The following is a 26,431-nucleotide window of genomic DNA, read 5'->3' as shown; positions in this document are numbered from 1 at the left end:
TTACGTCTTAAGGATAAAGAAAATTTTTTTCTTTGTTTTTGACAATGCTCAGGGGTTAATCTTGGCTCTGAACTCAGGAATTACTCCTGGCGATACTCAGGGGACCATATGGGATGCCAGGATTGAACCCAGGTTGGCCACATGCAAAACAAGCGCCTTACCCACTGCACTATCTCTCTGACCCCGAGATAAGGAAAATCTAAACAACAACAAAAAAAGTCCAAACAAAAGTAAACAGGAAAATGGAGCTAATCAGTGAGTCTAATAGCAGTTCCCGAGATAAGAATACTGAAAAGCGGTTACCCTGCATGCATCGAATCCAGGTTCGATCTCAGCACCTCAGATGGTCCCCTGAGCACTGCCAGGAGGGATCCATGAGCACCACTGAGCGTGCAACCCCCCCCTCCAAAACCCGCTCGAGCAAAAACAAAATAAAGAAAAAGAATTTTTAAAAAACAGTTGATCAAAGAAGTCATACAAGATTCCCAAACAAAGAATGAGTTTCCAGACTGAGATGGCGTTCCTAAGTAAGGTCTTGAGAGCTACAAAAGAAAGCCAACACCAGTTGACCAAAGGACTGGAAATGGAATGCCACCTGATTTGTCAACAAAAATATCAGGAGAGGGCTGGAGAGAGAGAGAAAAGGAGTTAAAGCACCTGTTACACACGGCCAACTATAAGGAAAAGTGTGTGTGTGTGTGTGTGTGTGTGTGTGTGTGTGTGTGGTGCGGGGGCGGGGGTGGTCCTTGGTATGACACGTTCAGTGGCTGAGAACCTCCTCCCCAGCATCCCTTAGTGGAGGAACAAAGAGATGGGACCACAGACTGATTCAGGTCAATGGACAGTGGACAGTGGACATTTAATTCAGAACTGAATGCATACTTATAGAACATCCAAAGGGGGTGGATGAGATATAGGACTGCACGTAAGTGTGATTGATCATTTACAATGTAAAGCGTTTTGAACGAGGAAATTCTTTGGGGAGATTAACTCGAGATGTTCTGTCTGAGACTATATGAGAAATTCTCTCAGTGGTGACAAGCATCTATTGTTTTTCTTTTTTTCTCTTTCCCTTGCTGCTAGTACATATTAAACAATTAAGCTTGCTTCTTCTTAATATTTGCAGTTATTTGGATAGACACAGTAAAAAAAATATAGAATCCAAACCTTAGTGGCTGGGCTTTTACCGTAAATCCCAGACTAAGTTCTCAGTCCTGCTTTAGCTTTTCCTATCCCGTGGGATTCTGTCTTTTAAGTAATTTTAAGACATTTAAGACATTTAAGTCATTTAAGACAGTCATTATTCTGTCTTTAAGTCATTATCAAGACCATGCTTTATGTTTTCTAGACTGTACTGTATCGAGGCTGGAGTAGCTTTGCTGCTTGCTCCGGGTCCATCCAGAGATCCCTCGGTGGGACCCAGCTTTTGGGGGTGTTAGGAACTATGGTGACTTAACCCTGAGTCAAGTAATTATGGATTACTAGACATGACGGATGTCCAGGAGTAGATATATTTCAGAGTCAATTAACTCCCAAATATTAAGTGCATAGCATTAATGATCTTTCTGTGTTGAAGCAAAGAACATTGCTCCATAGTAAAATCTGATAGGGGAAAGAGAAAAGCAAGTAATTCACTGCAAATACAAAGTCCAGAGTTCCGGTAGGTTTGACTTTATAAGTAACCAAACCTGACATGGGGGATTTAGTAGCTAACAGAAGGAGAGATGAAGCACAAAGGAAAGGTTAAAGAAAAACTCGAGGGACTAGGGGTGCTCGCAAGAGCACTGTAAGCTTCTCTGGGCGGAGGCAAAGGGGCAATTCACTGATGAAGCCTAAAACACTTGGGGTTATCCAGCATCCAACTGCACTCTGATTCCTGTCACCTTGTGTGGTTCTCCCAGCACTGTTACAAGTCACATATAATTACAACTCACACCTGAGCACAGAGCTAAACCCTGAATGTCCTGAGCTCCACAAAACAACAACAACAACAACAACAAAACAATACTAGAAGATGAAAGATAATGAACCATGTTTCCTGAATTTTGAGGAGAAATAATTGCCTGCCTAGAATTCTGCACCCAACGACAGTGTGAAGTTTAATAGCCCTTTCCTGGGAGTTCACTTGAGGGTGAGATCCCACAGACTGAGCTAATGAGAAAGAACAGAGACGGATGGAGAACAGAGGACCCTGCCGCGGGAGTAGCAGGAAGTAACGGGGCCCCCCTGGAAGGTCACCTGGAGGGTGCAGAGTGGAGCAGGAGGGTTTGGCCCGCAGGGGCGTCTGCTTCCTTCTGACTGCACTGGAGGAGAGAGGCTGGCCCATGGTCGCCACACCAAGAGTGGCCCTCACTCGGGAACAGAGAACTGAAGACGAAAGGATTTGCAAGACAGAGCCTTGAGTTCTCCGAGGTTGCAGGTCCCTCATACACGTCTGTTGTAGCATTTGCAGAAATTTCCACCACATCCCAACAGAGGCTGGGCCAGAACATGGCAGTTTAGTCCCATGGCAGAAGTGCCTCCACCAGCCCAGACCTTCCCAGGCCCCTTCCCAGACTCCCTCCGGACCCTCTCCCAGGCCCTGTCCCGGCCCCCCTCCAGGAGCCCCTCCCAGACCCCCTCCTGGACCCTCTTCCTTCACTCTTTTTTCCTGAGCCCAAAGTGCCTTACCTCTCTGAAGCTGACTTCCTGGCTCTGTTATAGGGGGCAGGATGGAGTCCCCTTCACCACCACCCCCAGGACTTTTTTAAATTAATTTTTGATAATTCAGGACCCCCTCCTGGACCCCCCCTTGCGGACCATCTCCCAGACTCCTAAATTAAAAATTTCTTATTTTTTTTTCAAATTCTGAGAACACTGGAGGCGCTCTCTGCCGCTCTCCAGGGATCACTCCTGGAGGTGCTTGGGGGACATATGGGGAGCCGAGGATTGAACCTGGGTTGGCTGCATGCAAGGCCAGCACCCTCCCCACTGTCCTATTGCTCTGGCCCCAACTCTCAGTGCCTCTTGACCAACCAGGTTGGGGGTCCAGTGCTCAAGCCTGTCCTTGCAGCTTCTCAGGCCCAGGTGTGTGAGGGGCAGCGACACCTGGCTGTGCTCGGGAGGCCTGTGTGGCGCCAGGGATCCAACTCGGGTCCTTGTGCGGGCGAGGTGCACAGCCCCGCCCTGAAGATGTCTCCCCGGCCCCTGGTCCCAGCTGTCCTGCCTGGGGGCTCACAGACCCAGCAGTCATCTCACTGCACATGACCTCGACCCTGCACCCCACTCAGGTTCCCTCAAAGCGTTCCAACTCCCCAGCCCCGCCCAGCTGTGCCTACCCCGACTCCTGACTCGGTACAGGCAGGGACCTGGGAATTCACGTGTCTGAACAGTTCCAGGTGTGTGAGAACCATGGCTCTGAGCACACAGTCTCGTCCCTCGGGCCCAGGGCACGCTCCTCTCCAGAGATCTCACCCTCAGCATAAACGTGGCACCCAGGGCTTCGGGGAGAGATAGTACAGTGGGTAGGGCATTTGCCTTGCTGGCCCAGCAAGGTCCCCCTGCCAAGCCCTGCCAGGAGTGAACCCAAGTTCTGTCTCCACACAACATGGGGCCTCCCTGAACAACAGCAAATTTGGCCCTGTTGCCCCCCACCCCAAAGACTGCTGGGCCCCAAGCACTGGGCATTAGCCCCCACAACAGTAACCAAATCACTGTCACTGTCACTGTCCTCCCATTGTTCATTGATTTGCTCGAGCGGGCCCAGTCTCCATTGTGACAGTTGTTACTGTGTTTGGCATATCGAATACATCATGAGGAGCTTGCCAGGCTCTGCCGTGCAGGCGAGATACTCTCGGTAGCTTGCCGGGCTCTCCGAGAGGGGCAGAGGAATCGAACTCGGGTCGCCCATGTTGGCTGCGTGCAAGGCAAACGCCCTACCGCTGTGCTATTGCTCCAGCCCAGTAACCAAATACATAAATAACAATAGGGGAGACTAATCTAGATAGAAAGCCTGACGATGCTGAGTGCGGAGAGAAACTGTGGGGAGGGCACACAGGCATGCCCTTGGGGTGAAAGGAAGATCTCTGAGCGGGGAGAGTTTGAGGGGCAAACCTGGCACAGTGCTCAGGAGCTGTTCCCAGCTCTGTGCCTGGGTGTTGTCCCTGGGGGTTGTCTAGGGGACCCTGGTTGTGCCAGGGGCTGCCTGCATGCAAAATCTGCTCAGTCCTTTGAGTTCTCTCCAGCTAGGTCGTTTTTTTGAGGGGGCCACACGCACTGATGCTCTGGGGCTGTTCCATGCTCAGGAGGGACCCCGATGTGCTGGTGGGCCCTTAGCAGTGCAGGGGATCAAATTGAGGTTGGCAGGGGACAAAGCACAGCCCAGTACTATCTTGCCCAGACTTTTTTTTTTAATTTATGAGGGGTCCACACCCTGTGGTGCTCAGGATGGACACCTTGCTCAGGGAGCACTCCTGGCGGGCTCAGGTAACCTTATGGGGTGCTAGAGGTATGATCCAAGTCGGCCACGTGCAAGGCTAGCTCCCTACCTCCTGCACTATCGCTCCAGCCCCTCGGGCCCCTACCTCTCCAGGTTGTTATGGGTTCTTAATTTAAGGCTGGAGTAGAGCTGAAATCCCCCTGAACTGTTGCTGGGTGAGGTGCAGGTCTGTTCTTGACTGAAGTGGTTGCCAGTAGTTGACACGCATCTGTGCTTTTTATTATGTGTCAATTCAAATGAATATTTTAACTTTTACACGTTCTGCAGAGCGAAGTTTTCTGGTCAGAGGTGGCCAGAGAAAGTTCTCCCACCAGGCAGAGAGGGGTCAGCTGGGCTTTCTGGAGGCAGACAGAGCCCCCGACTGAGCAAGACACCCGTGGACACAGGTGTCACCCAAATTGCGTCCTCACCCAGAAGCTCTCGCTTCATCAGGACAGGAATGCTCCCGGCAGGCCCGCTAAGGTGAAGAGCAGAGATGCTGTGGGCCTGGCCCTACCTTTTGTGAGGCGGGTTCTCAGAGGGCTCCAGAGACACCACAGGGCGCCGACGTACGTGGAGGAGCCAACACTCCCCTTTCTCCTCTTGGGAATTTTCAGCTCCTCCACTCCCTTTCTGCCCTTCCCTTCCCTTCCCATTTCTTCACTCCACCTGTCTGAGCCTCCCAGCTAGCAGCTACATCCAGCAAGCGGCCTCTGTCCTGGGAGCCCGGCCAAGAGCCACAAGGAGCTTCCTCCAGGCCCCAGCCCCGCTAGGAAGGAGTTTCTGGGGGCAACTTCCTCCCAGGAGTGAGCCAGGGAGGAGAAAGGCCTTCCTGCCCGCTGATAGTTCATGGTAATGTCATGATTCTTTTGTGCTTTGGGGATTTGGAGGGATGCTGGCCCCGGAGTCACAGTCAACTGGGACTGTCGGTCAATGCAAGGACCCAAGCTTACAATGCCCTTTGATGCCCTTCGGCTCTGCCAGCCACCCAGGCCACCTCTGGCAGTCCTCAGGGCATGCCCCTGCATGACCTCCCCAGCCTGCTATAGGTTCTTTTTTTAATTTTTTTTCAATTTTTATAATTTTATTTATTAAATCACCATGAGAGCAGTTACAAAGCTTTCAGGTTTAAGTCTCAGTCATACAGTGAAAAACCCATACCTTCACAAAGTGCCCATTCTCCACCCCCAAAAACCCCAGTATACCCCCATCCCACACCCTCCCCCTACCTATGGGCCAGATGGGTTTCGAGATTTGTTTCTGAGTCTCTGGGATCATGGCCGTTAAGCAGTCCGGTCAGGAACCAGACAGGCCATGCCTCCAATTATATAGCTGAGCTGGGGTGGTTTGTGGGTATGTCTCCCACATACCTAACTTTGGCCGTTTACTTTCTTGCTAAACTTTGCCCCAAGTTTTTGGTGTCTGGCCAAAGACACAGCAGGAATTTTGGAGTATCTGGAAGTCTTAAGACGCCATCAGGCTGCTGATGCACTTGCCTCACAGGTACAGACTGACCTGCTGGCGGCACCATACGCCCCTGCTGTAGGTTCTTAACTTAAGACTGGTGGAGAGCTGAAATCTCTTTAACTGTTGCTCAGTGAGGTGCAGGTCTGTTCTCTCCTGGAATGAAAGGTTTTGTTGCTTCCTCTAAGAAAGGGGGGTAAAAATTGTGGGGGTGGGGGTGGGGGACACACACCCACCTACGCTCAGGGATTCATCCTGGTTCTGAGCACAGAGGTCACCCCTGGAGACCCTTAGGAACCATATGCAGTGGCAGGAATCAAAGCCAGGTCATCTGTGTGCAAGTAAGTGCCTTAACCCCTCGACTGTCCCTCAAGCCCAAGAGGGTATTTTCTGGTTACTCGAGCCCTCACTCACGCAGCGCAGCCAGGTTAAGATGCTTCTCCCATGGTCCATGTCTTCAGCCTGGAGCAGCTAGAGCTAGAGTGGAGGGCCAGGGAGTGGGAGGCAGGAAGCCAGGGCCTTGGCAGTTCCTGCCTTCACTCTCCCCTGCCCCTCCACTTCTCTGTTCCCACAGTCCTGGGGCTCCCAGATGAACCCCCTGCCGCGGTAGTACCCACAGTGGCCTCCAGGTGGCGCTTTAAACTAATCTGTGACCGCTGCTTTGCCTAAGGCATTCAAATTAACTTAACCCAGGAGACTGGTTAATAAAAAGCAGATAATAGCCAGGTTACCACCACGTCATGCCAGCCCCCAGGACCGCTCCTGGTCAGCTGTGAACTGAGGAACTATGGAGGACTGTCTACCCTGGGAAGCTGCTTCTTTCCAATTTTAGGGTTAAGTTAAGGCTGGAAGGCAGCTCAAATGGCAGAGCACACGCCAGCATATGCCAGGCCTGAGCCTGGTCTCCGGCATCACAGGGCTACGTGTGCCGCGGGTCTTAATCTCCTTCAGCAATAGTTGGAGTGGCCCCCAGGCCCCTGGAAGCCCTGCTTGAGAGGTCCAGGAATAAACACTCCCGTTGATCGTCGATTTGCTCGAGCGGGCCCAGTAACGTCTCCATTGGAGACTTTATTGTTACTGTGTCTGGCATATCGAATACTCTCGGTAGCTTGCCAGGCTCTCCGAGAAGGAATAAACACTAATAGAATAAAATAGCCTCTCGTTGATCAAACAGATTAGGGAAACTAAAATAATTAAAAAACAAATTTCACTAAATGTACTTATGTAGCAACTATAGATTTCTCACCTGTTTCTCCACCTGCTCATTTATATACGTGGGAAGAAATCCCTGGCATACATTGGCTGTGGCCCAATAGAACCAAGGTCGTGCATTGGGCGATGAGTTGGGGGAAAGTCATATTTAAATGACAAAAAAAAAAGTAGGAGACAAGAGATTGTGAAAGAAGTTTGGGTTTGTGTGTTGGCTTCAGGGTCAAACTTGCAATTCTACCGTCCACTAGCAAGTTGGCTAGTCCACGTAAGTAACTTCCTCTAGACCTCTGTCGTTCACATGAGACCAATCTCTGTTTTTGTTTGTTTGGGGGACACACCCAGCGTTGCTCAGGGGTTACTCCTGGTTCTGCACGCAGGAATTACTGCTGGTGGGGCTTGGGGGACCATATGGAAAACCTGCCATGTGCAAGGCAAATGCCCTCCCCACTGCACTATTGCTGCACCCCTGACATGAGACCAACCTCTGGAGGTGACCAGGGAGGTTACAGGATGGTTTGCTTTCCCCAGCTGGCAGTTTGCAGTAGGAGCAGAATGAATACCTGTTTCCCGTTACGAGGAAGTTCACTGAACTATCTCCCCAGCCCAACACTTCACTGCTTCAGTTTTGTCTGTTTGATGGTTTGTTTGGGGCTACTTTGGGCTCAATGCTTGGGGGTTGCTCCCAGTCGTGCTCTGGGGCCATGTGGTGCTGGGAATATCCCTGGTCTTCTGCACGCAAAGCATACCGTCAGCCTCATGAGTTTCCTGCCCAGATCTCAACACCTTACTTTTTAAATAAAAATCCTAACCGATGCTGGTTTGAATAGTCTCAATACACCATTGTCCTACATACTTTGGTACCTATGATTCCATTGAATTCTGACATACGTGCTGAGATCTTTACTATCGTTTTTCACTCTTTGCCAGTGGAGAAACAGTTTTCTTGCCTGTAGAAGGGTGGTGAATGAGAGATTTAGGATTTCAACGCATTCAAGTCATTGCGAAGCTGGAACCAATCGTGTAGGTGCAAAGCCAAGGGGTGAAAGAAGATCGCCGGCCAGAGAGATGGCTCAAAGAGCTGGGGCTGCAAGCAAAACCCTTTACTTCTTCCTTGCCCAGCACTGCAGGCCCCACAGTTGGGTGGGGGTAGCCCTGGGCTCATCATCAAAGATCTCTCTGCCCCCGGAAGCATTCCTGATCACCATCTCCCTGAGCTTGTGTTCAATCTTCCCTGTTTTTTTTTCCATCTTCCTCCTCCTTCTCTTCCTCTGCCCCCTCCATCTCTCCCTTCTCTTTCTCCTCTTTCTTTGCCTTTTTTTCAGAGGGGCCAACACCCAGCAACCTAGCAGTGCTAAGGGTTTACACTTTGCCCTGTGCTCAGGGTTCACTCCTGTGGACTCTGGGGGAATATATTGGGTGCTAGGGATCCAACCCAGGTCGGCCACGTGCCAGGCAAGCAACCTACCCACTGTGCTATATTATCTGTCTGGGCCCTTGTCATGATTTTTTTATAGGGACCACACCCAGCAGTGCTGGGGGTGGGGGCCACTCCCCACAGAGCTTGGCTCAGCACCAGCAGGTGATGCTTTACAGGGCCACACCCATAGGTGCTGGAGCAGGGAGCTGGGTGGGCCCCCGCACAGCTGCGCATGTGCACGCATCACCTCTTCGGTCATTGGCCCTGACCCTTGGGCTAGATGTTAGATTAGAACGCGCAGAGCTGCCCCGGCTAGCAGAGACTTCGGTGCTGGTAACAGTTACCGACCATGTTCATTATTCATTTGAAAAGAGCTAAAAGTAGAACCGGGCACTCAAGAGGGACCCGTTGTCACATGGAGGAAACCTTTGACGTGGTTTTGGAACGAGGCTCTCATGCAAGCAATCTATCATTTTTAGGGGGGGAAGGAATTTTAATCACATGCCCTATCCAAAATGCGGCTCTGACCCTCCGCCCTGCTCCAGACACATACCCTCCCTTGCGCTCTCACTTCCTGCCTGTGTGACCTCCGCCATCGCTGCTTCTCACTCGTGACTGTGACGCAGAAATGCGGGAATGTGAATCCTGAGGCTCTTGACTCCCTGCGTTGATTTGGAGGAGCGGGTTGCCCTGTTGTCCTAAACCACCGATTTGTTGTGGGGATTCCCTTCTTGCAAGCACCCCTCTTCTTTCTGAGCGTTGTTTGAGTAGAAGAGAGGGTCTTTTGTTTGTTGGGAGGGGGCACTCCTGGCAATGCTCAGGGGCTAGTTCTGTCTCCGTGCTCAGGAGTAACCCCTGGCAGTGTTCACAGAATCGGGTGAGGTGCCGGGGATTCAAACTTAGCCGCAGGCTCTGCAGCCACATGCAAGGCCCGCGGTCTCCCTCCTGCACTGCTTCTCCAGCCTCCCTGTGTTTGTTTTTGTTTGGGGCCACGCCCAGCTGTATACTCGGTGTGGCTGTGTCATACTCCTGGCTCTGCACTCACGCATCACTCCTGGCAGCGCCTCCGAGGACCATCTGGGATGCTGGGATGGAACCCAGACTGGTCGTGTGCAAGGCAAGCTCCCTACCGGCTGTACTACAGCTCTGGCCACATGTCTCTTTTTTCACTTTGCCATCACCTGTCTTCTCCTTCCCCCTGAGAAAATGGGCTCAACGGGGGGTTTTGACAGGAGTTCTGGGGTGAGAGCTCTGGGAGTTTGACAGAGACTCCGAAGAGAATGCAAGCCAGTGACTTCTTACTCCTGGATGTCCAAAGAGAGAACGGGACCTCCGCGTGTCTCCAAGCCCAGTGGGACCCAGGGATGTTTGTGTAAAAGGCTCCATAGGAAAGCGGGGAGATGAGGAAGGTAGAAGGTGGAGGTCAGGAAGGAGGGCGGAGCCAGGGAGGAAACTGACATCACGGAAATAGTCAGAAGCCAGTAGCAAAGAGGACTGGGGAGGCAGGGAAGGCAGAGAAGGCCAGCGTGTCCTTGATTAGATGACCACAGTTTGGGTGGGAAGAGGGGGAAGCGTGAGAGCACCCAGGTTAAGGTGCTTGCCTTGCACACAGTCAACCTCTGCTGGATTCCTGGCACCTCACATGGTCTCCTGAGCACTGCCAGGAGTGGCCCCTGGGCAGAAAGCCAGGAATTTTCTCTGAGCACCCGCAGCTAGGGAAGCTAAGGAAGGGGGAGTGTGGTCATGGTCATAGCACTTCAAAATTAAAGGAGCCTGAGATGCTGATGGAGACCTAGGGGTGCGCAGGGCAGAGGAAGGGAGCAAGAATGAAGACCTTTGTCTTTACATTGACTCAGTCCCTTTGCGAACTGTGGGGCCACATTCTGTGCCAGATGCTGAGGGGGCGGGATGAAAGGACAGAATTCCTGAACACAAGGGTGTGATGCAGATCCGGGAGCGAGTGGAACCCGGGCTGGATGGCGGAAGAAAGGTTTGTAGCAGGTGGTCAGGGGTGAACTTAAAACTTCCCTGGGAAGGGGCTGCAGAGATAGCACAGCGGGTAGGGCGTTTGCCTTGCACGCGGCCGGCCGGGGTTCGATTCCCAGCATCCCATATGGTCCCCGGAGCACCGCCAGGAGTGGAGTAACCCCTGTGCATCGCCGGCTGTGACCCAAAAAGTAAAAAAAAACCTTCCCCTGGGAAGCAAGTCAGGGACGGCAAGTCAGAAGTTCCTTGAACGGAGAGAACCGAGCTGAAGACGGATCCACGGGGCGGGGAGCGGCCGGCACCCTGGGCACGGGGCTGGAGGCCGGGCAGGAGGAGGCACGGAGAAGCAGAGGAGGCGCTAGGAAACTGGGGCGCTGCGGACGAGGTCTCGGAAGCGGGAACCTGGAAACACCATCGACGCGAGAGGGACCGGGCTGGGAGGCAGCGGCGGACTGCGGAGCGCGGGTGGAGGGCGGAGACGCGCGGGCCCCGCTGGCCGACGCGGCCGGGAGCAGCGTGCGTGGGGCCCGCAGCCCAGGGGCCCCGCGTGCGTCGCTGCGCCGGCGAACTCGATGCGGGGGCGGCGAATGCACCGGGTGTGGGTCGGAGGCGCAGGCGGCGGCGGCGGTGGCCGCCTGCGAGGGGGGATGGAAGCCCCCGTGCCTGCTGCGCGGGGTCCGGAGCTGGAGCCGCGGTCGTGCCCGCCGTGCACCCCGTGGCTAAGGGCAAAGGCAGGGGCTGCTCCCGGCTGAGCGACGAAGGAGGCGCGGCTCCGGGCGGCGGCGGCGACGGCGTTCCCGGGGACGGTGGCCGCGGGCCCGACCTCCCGCAGCCGCCGCCGCCGCCGCCGCCGCCGCCGCGCGCGCGCGGCCGCCGTTGCCCAGGCGACGGCGCGGCCCCGGCCCCGCCCCTCCCGGACTGACAGCGGCGGCCGCACGGCGCCTGCGCACTGCGCTCTTCCCCCGCAGTCTCGGTGCGTTGGAGCCGGAGACCGCGGCGGCCTCGACTCGGACCCCGCGCCCCGGAGCCGCCGCCGCCGCCGCAGCGCTCGCCGCCGCCGCCGCCGCCCGCCCGCCCGCCCGCCCGCGCCGCCGCCGCCGCCGGAGCCCCTCGCGCACCGTGAGTCCCGCCGCGGCCGCGGGCGTCGCGGGGCTGAGTCAGCGGGAGGCCCGGGCCCGCGCGGGGTGGGGGGAGGAGGGGACGGGGCGCCCCCCTCGCGCGCCCCCGGCCCGCCGAGCCCTCGCCCGCGCGCCCGGCCACTCCCCCGCGCTGCCCGCCGTCCGGACCCACCTGCGCGGGGAGGGGCCGGGGGTCCCCTTCCCGCTGCTCCCCGCGGCGCGCCCGCATCTCCGCCCGCATCTGACCGCCCGCCCCGCTCCCATCCCCACCCCCAAACTGCTTCCGTCCGCCCTTGTCCTTATTCCTCTGGGGCCTGCCAGCGCCGGCCTCCCCGCATTCTCGCAGTCGTGTGCCAGACCCGGAGTGACGGGCACGAAGGAGGAAGGGAGATGGGGGACCGGGACGTTGTCGCGGCTCCAACCTCGGGGCCTGGTGCGCGGTCGGCCTGGTGCTGCTGACAGCTCGTGGGGCGCTCGGAATAGGTTTGGCGGAGGATGGGGGCCCATCGGGAACCCCTCCCTGCTTGGCGAACACCCCCCACCCCCCACCCAGTGCATGGTTGGCCTTCCAGTGGACCGAGCTGTGTCCCTGGGGCAGGGGAGGACGCGTGGCCGTGGGGAGTTGGGGTTCCTGCGTTGTTGTGAATAAGCATCCTGCAGTGTCCACCCGGATGACGAGCAGCTGGGGGGACGGCCTGGAGAGCATCCCCAGGTGTGTGTTTGAGAGGTGGCAGAACGGGGCCCTCGTTTCATCACTGTGTGAACCAAAGGAGCGCTGAGGTTTTGCCGTAGTTTGGCTCTGATGCCAGCAACCCCCACCCGGTCTCCTGCAGCTCTGAGTCTTTGTGGGCGCTGTCACCGGATTGGGGTTCGGGCAGAGTTGGGAGACTCCCTGGTTTTGTTTGCTGCTGGTCCAGCTGCTCATCTTGCATTCCCCGATCCAGCAAGAGACCAGGGTCCCAAACGGGTTTTTTCCCCTTTCCAGCGGAAACGGAGCGAAAGTTAAAGTTGGTGCCTTTCAGAAGCTGTCTCTGAGTAAACATGCCTGGACCGAGCTCTCCTAACTACCAAACTGCCCTGCCAACTTCCTTTGATTCTCTCCCCCACCCCCTCCAGCTTCTAGATTTTACTGCACTTCTAAAAATGTAAAATATATGTAAATCACCAGTTAAGGTCTACAACAGGACTTGGGCTGCAAAAGGAGGTGTGTGTATGGGGTGGGGGGGGACGTGCCTCGCTTTTGAAGATCCAGGTGAAAAGAGACACTAGTTTGGAGTTTCTGGCCTGGCCACGGAGAGAAGGAAGGGTTCCGCTCCTGAAACTGTGCTCAATCATGGCCTGTTGGCAGCCTCCCCTGCGCCCCGCCCTGCCCCCATGCCCATCAGATTAGTTTACAGCGGCCGAAGACGGCTGTCGCCCTAGTTTTAAACATAGAGACGAAGTTGGGGGAGTCTGCAGCCCCCCGCGCGGCCAGGCTGTGCCTTTGGGTGTCGGATGCCAGCGTGGGGTTTGGCGGGATGCACCTGCCTGCAGACAGCGGGAACGGTGGGTCCGAAGACTCACATTCCTTCTGTGTGGTCCCCCCACCCCGGGTCGGATGGCTTACCCAAATACCCAGGCAGGGCAGGAGACAGCTGTGCCCAGAACTGCTCCTCCTGTCGGGAGGGTATTTTGGGAATCAGCGATAGGACGGGGCTGGAGAGCTGTGAATTAAGAAGCAAGAAAATGTGTCAAGGCTGGCTGGCAGGGGCGGGGGCGAGGGGGCCGCGCCTGCCGTGCTCCGGGCTCCCGCCTTGCCAGCAGAACGGCGGTTTTTATGTGGGTGAGCTCGCCTTTGAAATCCACCCCGGGCTTTTACGAGACAGACGCTCCTGGGGTGCCTTTCAGAGGGCCACTCCTGGGAGATGGGACCGATTCCCGGGCCTCGGAGCTCGTCGGTCCAGCTGTCACTGGAGCTGATTCGTCAGATGGGGGAGAGGGCCTTGAGCTGAGCTCCAGTGACATCTCTGTCATCCGTGTTGTGGTTTTGTGGCATCGCGTTTCCTTGATTCTGAGACACACCCGCAGTTTACCAGCAGCTTCTAGGTAAACTGATTTCATGCTGCCCAGTGAAAACATGTTGATCCCCAGGTGCGTCCTGATTTCAGGAACATTCGAATGGCCAGGAAGTGGCAAGACTTAAAGTGGGGATTTGTGTATCTTACAAGAACGATCCCTGGGGTATTCCCAGGTGTGTGGGGGTGCCCTCTCCGGGTCTTTGCCGTATGAGGACAGGCGTGCTGAGTCCTTACAGTGTTGGTCATATTCGCAGGATGATTGACGGGAGTCCGGCTCGGTGCTTGGCTACTGAACAGAGGAATGTTCCTGGGAGGGAATCTAACCCAAGGCTTAAATATGGCACTTTCCAGAAACTCAGCCAGCTGGCTGCCAGCAAACATCATACTTACCTGAAATCAGTCAGGTAACCTCTTTCAGAAGCTGAGCAGGACAGTGTGATTTTTCTAAAGCAGAGGGGGCATCAGCCCTGATTGGTTCACACATTTATAAAGACCCTTGAAGCACATGTCCCACTCCCCGACACCCCCACCCCCCCAAAACACACACAAGAGGGAGAGAACCTAGGATGATGGAGTTCAGGAGCAAGGGAAAATAGAATGGATTTCAGAGCCCTCGTTTCTAGATTTTGACTTTCGACACCCAGAATTAAGTGACTTGCCCAGGGTTACCCAGCTCATACAGAAAGTATGCTGTGTCCCATGTGAATGAATGTGGGTGGTTATTAGTGGCCAAGACAAGACTAGAACCCAGATTTCCAGATGAGAGCCGGCATTGCTGTCCACAGCACCACATTGCCTCATCCCTCCGGTTTAATATTCCAGAGGCTTTAAGAAAAGTAATTTAGTAGCCTGTAATTAGCCCTGTAGACAAGGGCTTTTTTTTTTTTTTTTGTCTGAGAGGTTGCAAAAGCTGGGTGAGATTTAGTGTCACAGGTCTAATTAAATATGCATTCTTACCATCTTAAAAAGAATAATTTTTTCTTACACATTCTGACTTCTGGAAGGTTCTTCTTTTTTTTAATTCACATCATCTAACATCCAGTAAATGCCCAGTGGGGTTTCTGAAGCCTCTTCAACTTTGTGCCTCTGAGGGGCTCGCTGCCTTTCAGAAAGTAGGGTCCAGGGTGCTGCCCAGATGCAGATTATCCCTGGGTGCCCCGATGTGACCCTCGTATTCAGATACCGTGGGGAAGGGCCTTCGGAAAGCAGGTGGACGCGAGTTCAGAGCTTGGCACTGCTCTTGCTGCGTCCTGGCTTGGTGGCCTGGGTCAGTTACCTCGCCCGCCCGTCTGTGTCTCCAGGGGCCCGTGAGGATTAGCTGAAAGCTGGCATGTCGAGCCACAAGAGGTGGCAGTTGTTATCTTCAAGCATCAGTGTATAAAATGAAAAATGTTTGCCAAATGTGGCTATGACCTAATCCATCCAGGACGGACTGTGTGTTTCTGTCTGTCTGCTCTCTCTCTCTCTCTCTCTCTCTCTCTCTCTCTCTCTCTCTCTCTCTCTCTCTCTCACACACACACACACACACACACACACATATACACACACATGTTGGTGCCATATAGCCCTGACACTGAGTGGTATCTCGAGGACCCACATAGGAGTGTGTGAATGCCCCTTTGTCTGCATGTGTTTGGCTGACCTGGTTGTCTGAAGGACCAAGTGGGTCCGGATCAGTGGCTCGGAGGAACCCGGCTGTGAGTGCTCGTGGGAGTGGAGCATCTCCTTCTCGGTGTGAGGCAGAAAGCCTGCCAGGTTCTCATCTCTACCCTCTTCCTGCCCCGGTGCAGGTGACTAGACCAGGAGCTGTCTGTCTTGGGGAGGAGGAGGCATAAAGGGAGGTCACTGGGGCTGGTAATCGTCCCAGATAGGATCAAGGCAGAGGCTGCCACGTAATTAAGGAGGCCGGCAAGCCATTCAGGTGGGACAACGCAAATGATTAAGTTCCTATAAATTTCACTGGGCAGGGAGCCACGGGGAGCCGTCGGGAGAGTGGGAAGGCAGGGCCCGAGAGGCGGCGCAGAGTCAGGCGCTGGCCCTGCAGCAGTGCAGGTGCCAACTGACCCCAGTTCAGTCCCTGGCACCAGCATCACATACGGTCCCCGAGCACCACTGAGTGTGCCCCTGCACAAAAAAGAAAAAAGACTGAGAAGGCAAACGCAGTCTGTCTGGGACCCAGTCCTGGGGGTGTGCAGAAGGTATAAAGGAGACCCAGAGGGGAACTTCCACTTGACACGCTTTTTAGAGGCATGATGACAAGAAGCTTGGAAGCTTTCGTCATTTAATGCAAACCTTTGGAGTCGGCAGTGGTTGTTTTTAGTAAAGGCGTTTGGTTCAAACAAAGTTGCTGCCTTGACTGGGAGCCATCAGGGGCACAAGGGGTGGGCTCCTTCCTTCCTGCTGGCACCCTGGCGAGGGCTCACAGCACAGAGTACCCCAGTCCCGGCCTTCCTCACCTCCTGTTACAGCCTTTCCACCTCCTCTGACTCTGACCGGTTGACATCATCATTGCTATTCCAACAAGCTAGTTTAACCTTCAACCATTGACCAAAACGGCCTCTGACCTTTATGAAAAGTACATGTCCCTTCTTGTTTTGTTTCGTTTGGGGTTTTTTTTTCATATTTTTTCTTCTTTGGGAGCCACACCCTAGCTTACTCCTGGCTCTGTGCTCAGGGATCACTCCTGGCAGGTCTTGGGGGGCCATCTGGGGTGTTGGGGATTGAATCCAGGTTGGCTGTGTGCAAGGCCAGCACCCTCGCTGTATTGTCTCTCTGGCCCCGCTACCAGCCCCTTCTTCCTTCTGGTTGGTGGGTTTAGGGCCACACCTGGGGGTGTTCAGAACTCATTCCTGGCTCTGCAGTCCCGCGGGGGCTCAGGGGACCATATGGGGGTGCTGAGGACCAAACCCAGCCATGCTGAGTGCAAGGCAAACTCCTTACCCATTGTACTATCACTCAAGCCCCCCCCAAATAAAATTTTTAAAAACAACCTTTAATCCCAATTATTCCCAGCAATTTTTTATTAATTAGGGCCTTTCCTCCAGAATCCAGAATCCAAAAATTAAGAATTAATTTTGCTTTTAATTTTCTGGGTGTTTGTTTTGGGCCACGCACTGTTCCCAGTTGAGTGACATGGGATGACTCCCAGTGGAGCTCAGAGGACAGTGTGGTGCCGGGGACTGAATCTGGGGCTCCCGCGTGCCTGCATGCACGATGTGTATTCCAGCCCGTTGGGCGAGCTGTTTCTTTCTGGCCCGGTTTACAGCTGTTCACTCATTACATTGACTAGTCAGGATCTTAGAATTTTAGGACTGTCTTATATTTTACTTGAGGGGGGCAGGGAGAGAAGTGTTTTAAGTCACACCTGGTGGTGCTCAGGGCTTCCTCCTGGCTCTGCACTCAGGGGTCACTCCTGACTGTGCTCAGGGGACCATATGGGGCGCCAGAGACTGAACCGGAATCAGCCATGTGCAAGGGGAATGCCCTTTCCTCTGTGCTGTCTCTCCAGCGCCCTGACCCCTTTATTCGCCTCCAGAGACTCAGAAGAAGCCCCAAAGCCAACTTGCCAGTGCTGAGGGAGCCGCCTCTTACATCAGCGCTGACGGGGTCGCACACTTTCATCCAGAGTTAACTGCTGCTCCGGGGAGACGCACGTGAATGCTGTCAGTGGTTGGGTATCACCGGGCATTTGCTCTCCTCGAGTGGTCAGTTGTGGCTGCTCGTCGCGTGTGCGACTTGGTACGGATCGGTGACACACTCGTGTCACACACTGTGCTTGCGCAGGTGCTTCTGGCGTGTTGGCCCCAGGAGTCCAGAGAGGTCATGCTGAGTAGCCCCCATGTCGTCACCCAGCCTTCCCTTGGGCCAAGGGGACAACTGGGAGGCCTCCTGTGGCTGAGGAGGACTGACTGTTCCTCTGGGTAGAGCGGACAGGCCTGTGCCCGGCCCCCTGCCTCTGCCACCCCCCACTGACCATGTGCCGGCCAGGGGCCTTGGTCAGGTCAGTCAGCTCAGCAGGCCAACTGCCCTGCTTGAACTCCTAGGTGCTTCCTGAGCCAGAAGTCCATACGCATTTTGCCAGTGTGAAATGTGTCACTCTGCACCAAGTCACTTATTTCCTGACACTGTTTCCATGTGGGGAGACACACACACACACACACACACACATACACACACCCCGTCACTGTGTGATAGTTTCATCACATCTGCCCGGGAGTCTTGACAGTACAGATCAAAAGCCTTCAGAGGACATACATCCTTTGATCAGAAACTGCCATTCTCGGAATATTTAGAAAATCAGAGGGATATATAAAAATACTTTATCATTCCTTAAAACCAGTGGGACATTATTATCTGGGTGATAATGGAGGTTGGGCCACACCTGGCGGTCCTCAGGCCTTAGGGATCACTCCTGACACCGCTCCAGGTTCATATGCTGAGTCAGGAATCCAGCCTGGGGTGGTAGTGTTCGAGGCAAAGGCGTAAGCCGTGGGCTGTCTCTGTGGCCCTGACATAGCACGATTTGGTTGGATTTGGGTGGGAGGTGGGTTGGGAGACAGCAGGCAGTGCTCGGGGGGGCTGCTCTTGGCTCTGTGCCCAGGGATCACTCATAGCGGAGCTCTGGGGACCATCACAGTCACGGTCACGGTCACGGTCCTCCCGTTGTTCATCGATTTGCTCGAGCGGGCCCAGTAACGTCTCCATTGTGACAATTGTTACTGTATTTGGCATGTCGAATATGTCACGGGTGGCTTGCCAGGCTTTGCCGTGCGGGCGAGATACTCTCGATAGCTTGCCAGACTCTCCGAAAGGGGCGGAGGAATCGAACTCAGGTCGACTGTGTTGGTCGCTTGCAAGGCAAACTCCCTACCCGCTGTGCTATCGCTCCAGCCCATATATATATATATATACAGTTATACAGTGCCCGGGCTAGCTGTGTGCAAGGCATAACTTCATTTTTCTCTTTTTCTCTTTGGGACAGAATGTTGAGTGTTTTCAGGGTGGTGCTGTGCAGGCATGTGACTTAAAATAAAAACAAAATTCCTGGTCCATCTTCCCCAGTGCAAAGGTCTCAATTTTGGGGAGCCGGTCACAAACAATTACATATAAAGAAAGTATGTTACTATAGCCATCTCTGTCTCTGAATAGTTTCAGTTCGGGAAAGGCGTCAGTAGAATGTTGTCTGCCACGGGACTCTGCTATGTTTGGAACTGTTTTATTTGGGGCTCTGCAGTAGCGCTTTGCTGGCCTTGGCTGTGCCTGGAGGGGTCGATTGAACCCAGGAACCCGGCGCTCATGCATGCAAGGCATGTGCTTGGCCACCGAGCCACATCCTGTGCCCTGGGGCTCCGTTCTGTCTTGTTTATTTGGCCTGTTTGTTTTTATTTGGGGGGCCACATCCTGTGCTGCTTAGAGTCTATTCCTGGCTCCGTGTTGGGAGGGGCGGGGGGGGGGCGGGGGGGGTGGGTCTGCTCCTGGTGGTGCCCAGGAGCTGGTCCTGGTTCCGCACTTGGTCACTGCTGGCCGTGCCGGGGACCAAGCCCAGGCCTCCTGCCAGCCTGCAGCAGTTAACTGTGGGCTGCTGCACACCCCTCCCAGGGGCGCCGTCTGGAGAAGGGTTTCCCTTCCCGGGCTCGTCCACGTTTTCTGGACTCCCAGTCTCCCTTGTCTCCGGGGCCTCCTCAGGGCTGGGGGGGGGGGGGGCAGGATGGTGCGTCCCCCCTCACCATCTGCTTTGAAATCTGCCCATCTGCTGGAGAAGCTCCTTGCCCTTGGCCATGTTCTGTTCAGGGCGTCAGCTCTTTGAGAGGCAGAGGGTTGGTGCCCACCAGCAGGCCCTGCCTGGCAGAAGTCTTCTGCCAGCTCCCCTTTTGCACCCCAAGTCCCTCGGGCCGTAGGCTGTGGAGAGAGGGGCCGACCGGCAGTGCTCCTCGTGCTGGCCCGCCGTCCGCGGTCTCTGCCAAGGAGCCGGCCACTAGGCTGGCACCCGCCGCCCCTCCCCAACGGGGACCCAAGACTTAGAAGCGAGGCGCACCTAGCCTGGCGCTCGGCGTGGCCCAGACGGCCGTAAACATTTGCCAAGCTGGACAGACTCTCCTCCGTCATGCTGACGACCCAGACGGGGAGCGCGTCTGTTCCCGGGAACATCCACCGTCTGAGGGTTGGGGGGACGCTGGGGGCCTCAAACGGTGTGTCCTGCTTGGTGGGACGTGAAATCTGCCACCCCGAGCCAGCAGAGCCCAGCCGTGTGTGTTGTGGCCACGCTGAGGGGGACCTTGACTGGGTCTCTCCCCGCGCCCCTCTCGCTCCCGGGAGGCCCCTCTCCCGTGGTGTGGTGTGACGTGAGCGGGGCGCCCGGCTCTCCTGCCTCCCAGGCTCAGCCGCTCCTGCCTCGGGGTTGTGGCCGCTTTCGGGGCCTGAGCTCGGTCTGACCTGCTGGGTTCGGGGCTGGGTGCACAGCCGGCGCTCCTGGGTTGGATCTTCTCTGAACAGTGTAAGTGCCAGGTCCACCGCCAGGGACAGAGGCACGTGGCTGGCCCCAGCATGGCCAGACTGGCCCCCAGAGAGCAGTGTCTGCAGGGTTGTGGCCGCCCCTCTCCACTCCACACTTCCCTCACACCCGGAGAGCTAATCCAGGGGTTAGGGCGCTTACCGTGCCCACGGCTGGATCCCCAGCACGAAACATGATCCCCTGAGCACTACAGGAGTGGGCCCCCATGCACCCCAAAGAGAAGGAATGAACCCCATCCCCAAGGAAGCCCATGTGGATGGTGGGTGGCTGCAGAAGGTGGCCAGGAGGCCATGTGGAAGGTGGGGTGCCCAGCAGCTCCAAGAAGCCCCACATCAGAGCGTCGTGTCAGTGTAAGAGAGGCCTCACCCAAAGGGACCCCAGGGAGTGTTTCAGAACAAGAGCTGGGAACAGAAGCCCTGGAAGTCCCCCTGGCAGAGGGGGCAGTGGCCGGGAGGGAAGGAGCAGGGGGGACTGACGCGCAGGCAGACTCCTGCCCTGCACACGGATGACCAGGACAGCAAGGCCGGCTTGTCTCCGTGACAGCCCTGGCCGGGGTTACCAAGCGAAGGCAGCGCCCTGGGCTTGCCCTGGGAGGCACCGGCTGTGGGGATCCCCCAAGAGGCTTTGCCTGGGGTCCAGCCCAGCATCTGCGAAGAGCCGGAGCGAGTGAGCGAGCGTGGAGGCCCTCAGCCAATGGGCGCAACAGACGATGCTGTGGCATCGCCCAGACATGGGACGCTGAAAGAATCCAGAGAGCCTGCTGCAGCCCTTGGGAGCGGGTCTCCCCTCTGTCCATCAGCACACCGACGGGCCTCGTAGGGGAAGGACGGGTCAATGTCTCAGCCCAGAACCCTGCTGCGTTATGGTAGACCTCCAGGGACCTTTAGAGGCAGAGCGACCCACAGTGCAGGCGTTTGAAACATGAGGTGGCATTGGCACGTCACATACGGGGTTCAGGCGTGTTTTAATATTTATGCGCCGTGAAATCATCTGTGACACCCCTGGCCTCTCAGAGCATCTTCTCTCAGGATGAGGACGTTTAGGATCTCCAAGTCACTTTCAGATTGACCACACGGGGCCGGAGAGACAGTTGAGCAGGGAAGGCTCTTGCCTTGCATGTGGTCAGCCGGGTGTGATCCCTGGCACCACATTTGGTCCCCTGAGCACAGCCAAGAGTGATCGCTGAGCAGAGCCAGGAGTATCACCACCCCTGCCTCAAAAACAAAGATTAAGCAAATAGACAACAAGCTGCTCCTTGGTGTAGTCACTGCTATAGATTATGCCCCAGGACTTATTTTGTCATTGGGAATGTGACCTTGACCCCCACCCCGCCCGCCCCACCCCTCCTTTCCTCTCTGTATGGCCCAGGAACGTGCTGCCAGATTCCACTGGTAAGCGCGTGTCCTCCCGTGTTTGTCCTCCTCAGCAGACTGACTTCCCTGAACGAAGTGCCCTCCGGGCCCGCTTGCTGCAGATGGCAGGTTGCCTTTCTCTTTATGGCTCAGTAATACACCTCTGGAACAGTGCTCCTTTCGCCTCGCACTCTGCTCCTTGTAATGCACTTCTCTGTCCTTCGACACTTAGGACACGTAGGTCCTTTCCCTGACGTTGCTTTAATAGGCTTCTAGACTTTGTTTCCCGTGGTGATCTCATCACAGATTGCAGTGAGATTCTCAGACTGATTAGACGGGGCTCTGAGCAGGAGAGCTGAGCCTGTCCATTGGCAGATGGAAAAGGTGGTATTTTGAGGAGCGTAAGAGAAAAGGGGGAAGTGCAGGAGTGAGCCTCCTCTCTGGCCCCACGGGACCCTCCAGAATACACCGGAGGCAGGGGGTGGGGGGCTCCTTTCCCCTTGACTTCAGGGAGAAGACAGTGTGGCTTCTTGCAGGCTGAGGGCGCCGCCATGGGGGCGGCAGGGGTGAGGGGGCAGGTAGTGGGGTTCCTGCTGCAGACAGGCCTTTTTCTGGGTAAACTCCAGCAAGGACTGCTGGCCATGGTCCATGAGGGCAAGGGCATGGCAGAGGGGGCTCGAGTCAGCCCCCCTGAGGACTGGGTGCAGGCCCGCACCAGGAACTCTAGCTAGCCTTGCGAGTGGGCAGGGCTGAGCCCCTCGAATCCATAAATGTGCCCTAAATCCCAACTCCTCTGGCCGAGAGAGCCCAGGGCAAAGAGTAGGGGCGCCCGGACAGGAAGGCTGTGATCTGGCATGTGAGGGCAGGTGCCTGATGGCCAAGAGGCAGCGGGGCCGAAGGTCAGAGGTGGAGGGAGGCACTGAACATACGGGCAGATAACCCACGCCCAGCCAGCCACGCCAACAGAAGCAGGTTCCATGAATCAGGTTTTTTTTGTTGGGGGATGGAGGGTCACACCCGCCAGTGCTCAAGGCTTACTCCTGGCTCTGCACTTAGGAATTACCTCTGCCCCCAAATTACATTTGGGGGGCCAGGCATTGAGCCTGGGCCAGCCGTGTACAAGGCAAACATCCTATCTGCTGTTCTGTCCCTCAGACCCCTGTCCATTTGTTTTGGTTCAGGGGCCACACCCAGCAGTGCTCTGGGCTGACTCCTGGCTCTGGGCTCGGGGATCACTCTCGGTGGGCTCAGGGGACCATCAGCGGTGCTGCATGTCGAGTGGGAGTCGGCTGCCTGCGTGGCAGGTGCCTTACCCACCGTGCTGTCTCTCCGGTTCCCTGGAGGCACAACTTTCACATGCAAGAGACAATTTTATTGTGACTGAGTTTGGGGGGTTTGTTTTGTTTTGTTTTCTGAGACTGCATGACCAGAAACACTGGACCCAATCCACCTGGAGCGGAGCTGGCTGGGGCCGGGTGGCTGAGCAGGTGGTGCGGGAGAAGAGAACAGCCGCATGGTTCCCGCACATGGTCCCCGCGTCACTGGAGACTAAGCCCCAGCGCCAGCCTTTACCCCCCGCAGGCCGGTGGCATTTCTCCCCCCGCGAGACTGGCCTCGCTCTGGGCCGGCTGGTGCATCTTCCAGGTGCCGGTGTGGGGTGTGCAGCTGTTCCTCACCCTGATCCTCTCGGGATCCTCGGAGGGAGGGGTCTCCCCACAGGCTGCTACAGCCCTTGCTGGGCAGGGGGTGTGGGGAGCTGGGGTGCACTCCAGTTCATCCCCCCTCATCCCTCCCCAGTTGCTTTGTGCAGTGCACTTCCTCTCCAGCTGTCCCTGGTGACCCGGCTTCTCCTCTGGCTGGTTTGGGAACCCTGGTCTGACCCCTCTCCTTGTGCCCTCTGAGACCTCTGCCCCCACCCTGGCCCCGACCAACCCCCTTGCCTTCATTTCACCGGCAGGCTTTGCCAAAGCTTCCTTCGGGAGCCCTCGATGCCCCCTCAGGGTCAGAGTGGGGAGTGGGCAGCGTGGAGCCCACGGAAGGTCAGGGGCAGCGTCCCCTGCCAGCGAGCTGCTTCAGCTGAGTAAGCTGGGCCTGGCCACGCGGGCAGTGCCGCTCTGCAGAAGCCGGCACCAAGCAGGGGGCTGGCACTGTGCCAGCTGCTGCCAGGAAGGACCGGCTTGCCAGGTGGGGCAGGAGCCCGGGCTCTTTGTAAACACAGCCTCCTGCCTTGTCCTTCGCCTGTCGCCAAGGCAGCCCAGGTGAGCGTGATCAGCCCGTGGCCCCTGAGCAGGGGCCGTGACAGGCGACAGAACGCAGAGCACCGTGACCTTGAGCGAATGAACAGATCGCATCTCAGGAATCCCAGTGCCCTTTTCTGTCAAGAGAGGCGGGCTGGCCTGGAGCAAGCTCTCCCTGCCCTCATAGGTGCCCCACTCCTGGGGTAGTGCTGTGTGATGGCACCCAGAACAGGGATGGGTTTGGTTTTGTGGGTTTTTAAAAAAGCATCTGGGGGCTGGAGTGATAGCACAGCGGGTAGGGTGTTTGCCTGCACGTGGCCAACCTGGCCGACCCGGGTTCGATTCCTCTGCCCCTCTCAGAGAGCCCAACAAGCTACCAAGAGTATCTCACCCGCACATCAAAGCCTGACAAGCTACCTGTGACGTATTTGATATGCCAAACAGAGTAACAAGTCTCACAATGGAGACGTTACTGGGCCCGCTCGAGCAAATCGATGAGCAGTGGGAGGACTATGCAGTGCAGTGGGGCTGGAGTGATACCATGGCGGATAGGGCATTTGCCTTGCACGTGGCCAACCTGGGTTCAATTCCCAGCATTCCATATGGTCCCCTGAGCACCGCCAGGAGTAATTCCTGAATGCAGAGCCAGGAGTAACCCCTGACCATCGCTGGTGTGACCCAAAAAGCAAAAAAAAAAAAAAAGGTATTTAACCCCACGAGTGTCCCTGGTCCACAGTCTGCCCCCTTGGCAGGTACATAACAAATTTATTTCTCAATTACTTGCTCCAACAAAACTCAGAGGAATGGCGAATGGAAATTATCAGAAAGTAAATCAGTGAAAGTCTATTTGTGATGACTGATTGCTGAGTGATTTTAGCCAATATAAATAAGATGTTAATTCATTATTGAAAATGTCAAAATAATAAACCCTTAGCAAGCTAGGAGTAAAAATACCTTTCTTAATCTAGTGGAGGGAGAACATATACACTGTTAGTGAGTGCTGTATCCAATGCCACATGTTGGGAAGTTTGTCCGGTCCTTTAGAGAAGTTCTTTTAATGCTTCTTGCAAAACTGGTTTCCAGGCTATGAGTTCCCTAAGCTGTCGCCTGACCCTGAACAATGAAAATTCTTATAGAATGAAAATCCAGCTGGCTTAGAGTGTTCCTGGTGAGGTGTTCGTTTCGGTGAGGGTTTGCACTGCCTCCACCCATATTCCAGGCTCACAGTCTCATTTGATAGGCCCACTGTACATGTCTGGGCTTTCCTCCTTGTGGAAGGTCCTTTTTGGGTCTTGCTGCTTTCAGCATTCAGTCTCTGTCTTTGGCTTGGGTCATGTTGAGTTACAATGTGTCTTGGGGTTTTCCTCATTGAATCTGTTTTCACTGGGGACCCCTCAGGCCTCTTGGAACTTGGTGCGTGTAATCCTGGGAAATTCTTTCTGATGGTTTCTTTACTGATTGTTTCTCACATTTGCCTTCCTGTTCTTCAGGGACACTTATCATTCTTAGATTATTCCTCTTTAATTCATCCCATAGTTCATTTCTTTCCAGACTGTTTTCTACCTCCTGCCATTTCCTAGTGATTTCCTCATCTTGAGCTCCTTGGTCTTCTGCTCGGCTTCTGTTTTTCTGCTATTCAAAGCTTCTCTTGACTTTTTCTTTTTAATCACCTACTACATTCTTCATTTTTGACATTTCTGATGTGGTATTTGGACTCTTACGGTCCTTGTGCTTCACTGACTTCCTGAGCCATCGGTTCTTTGTGCTGGTTGAACATCCTCATCATGGTGTCACCAAGGCACTGTGTGAGGATTCACTGGTGTTGCTGATGTCTTTAGCAATACTGTTTTCGCCCATTGAGCTTGGTCAGCGTCTCCCCCATTGGGTTTCTAGCTCTTGCTGTGCTGGGGGCCAGTCGTTGTAGTTAGAGCCCCTGGAAGACTTGGATTAGGCTGGGGTTGCCCCTTTCTTCTCTGCCTGTCTTCGCCAGACGACAGGAAGAGTAACTGTGGGCAGCGTGTCATTTGTTGAGTGGTCATGTGCTTCAGGGGCTGTGGTGTGGGCCCGTTTGCACAGTCAGGTTGGGTGTGGGGGCTGCCGGGACCCTCCCGGATGGAGGCTCTCTGCCTCCCTTTCCAGCTGGCCCAGTGATGTTGGCCTCTGGCATCCTCGCCTGGGACGGTAGAACAAACAGAAAGTTGGTTTTTGTATTTTGTGGGAGCTGCACCCCTGCAGGGACTCACACCCAGACGCCCACATATCAGGCGTGAGTCCCTGCCCTTGTGTTGGGGGGTACAGCCACCAACAACCTGTGAGCTGCATTTATCGTGACCAGAGCGGTGGGTTTCTGTTTGCCTGTTTGGGGCTACATTCAGAGGCACTTAGGGACTATATCTGGCTCTGTGCTCAGGGGTCATCCCTGGTGGTGCTCTGGGGATCGTGTGGGTCCTGGGATTTGAACTCGGGTCAGCTATATGCACAGCAAGCACCTTTACCCCTGTACCGTATCTGGTCCCTGGGAGCTCCATGTTTTTAAGTAAAGAGAGCAGAACACCTTGGAGGGTGAAGGTCAGAGGGAGTTTGCTGGCCACGTGATCATTTATACATGTCTATGGGGGGGC

At 55.4% G+C, this 26,431-nt stretch overlaps 2 protein-coding genes across 3 annotated transcripts in view; one reads left to right on the top strand and one right to left on the bottom strand.

The window, feature by feature from the left end:
• The window catches only part of PREB (prolactin regulatory element binding), a 247,032-nt gene that overhangs the window by 85,900 nt on the left and 134,701 nt on the right, over positions 1-26,431 (bottom strand). The window lies entirely within an intron of this gene.
• MAPRE3 (microtubule associated protein RP/EB family member 3) overlaps positions 11,572-26,431 on the top strand; it is a 50,467-nt gene continuing 35,607 nt past the window's right edge. The window contains exon 1 of one of the 2 annotated variants that reach the window (XM_056126120.1): positions 11,572-11,654. The gene's annotated coding sequence lies outside the window, so the exon portion shown is untranslated. The remainder of the gene's footprint in view (positions 11,655-26,431) is intronic. The other variant, XM_056126112.1, reaches the window with a different exon arrangement.

Source organism: Sorex fumeus, unplaced genomic scaffold (assembly GCF_029834395.1).
Source record: "Sorex fumeus unplaced genomic scaffold, SorFum_2.1 ptg000006l, whole genome shotgun sequence".
Taxonomy (NCBI): domain Eukaryota; kingdom Metazoa; phylum Chordata; class Mammalia; order Eulipotyphla; family Soricidae; genus Sorex; species Sorex fumeus.
The sequence above is the reverse complement of the archived record's forward strand: the minus strand, read 5'-3'. Positions and strand labels throughout refer to the sequence as shown.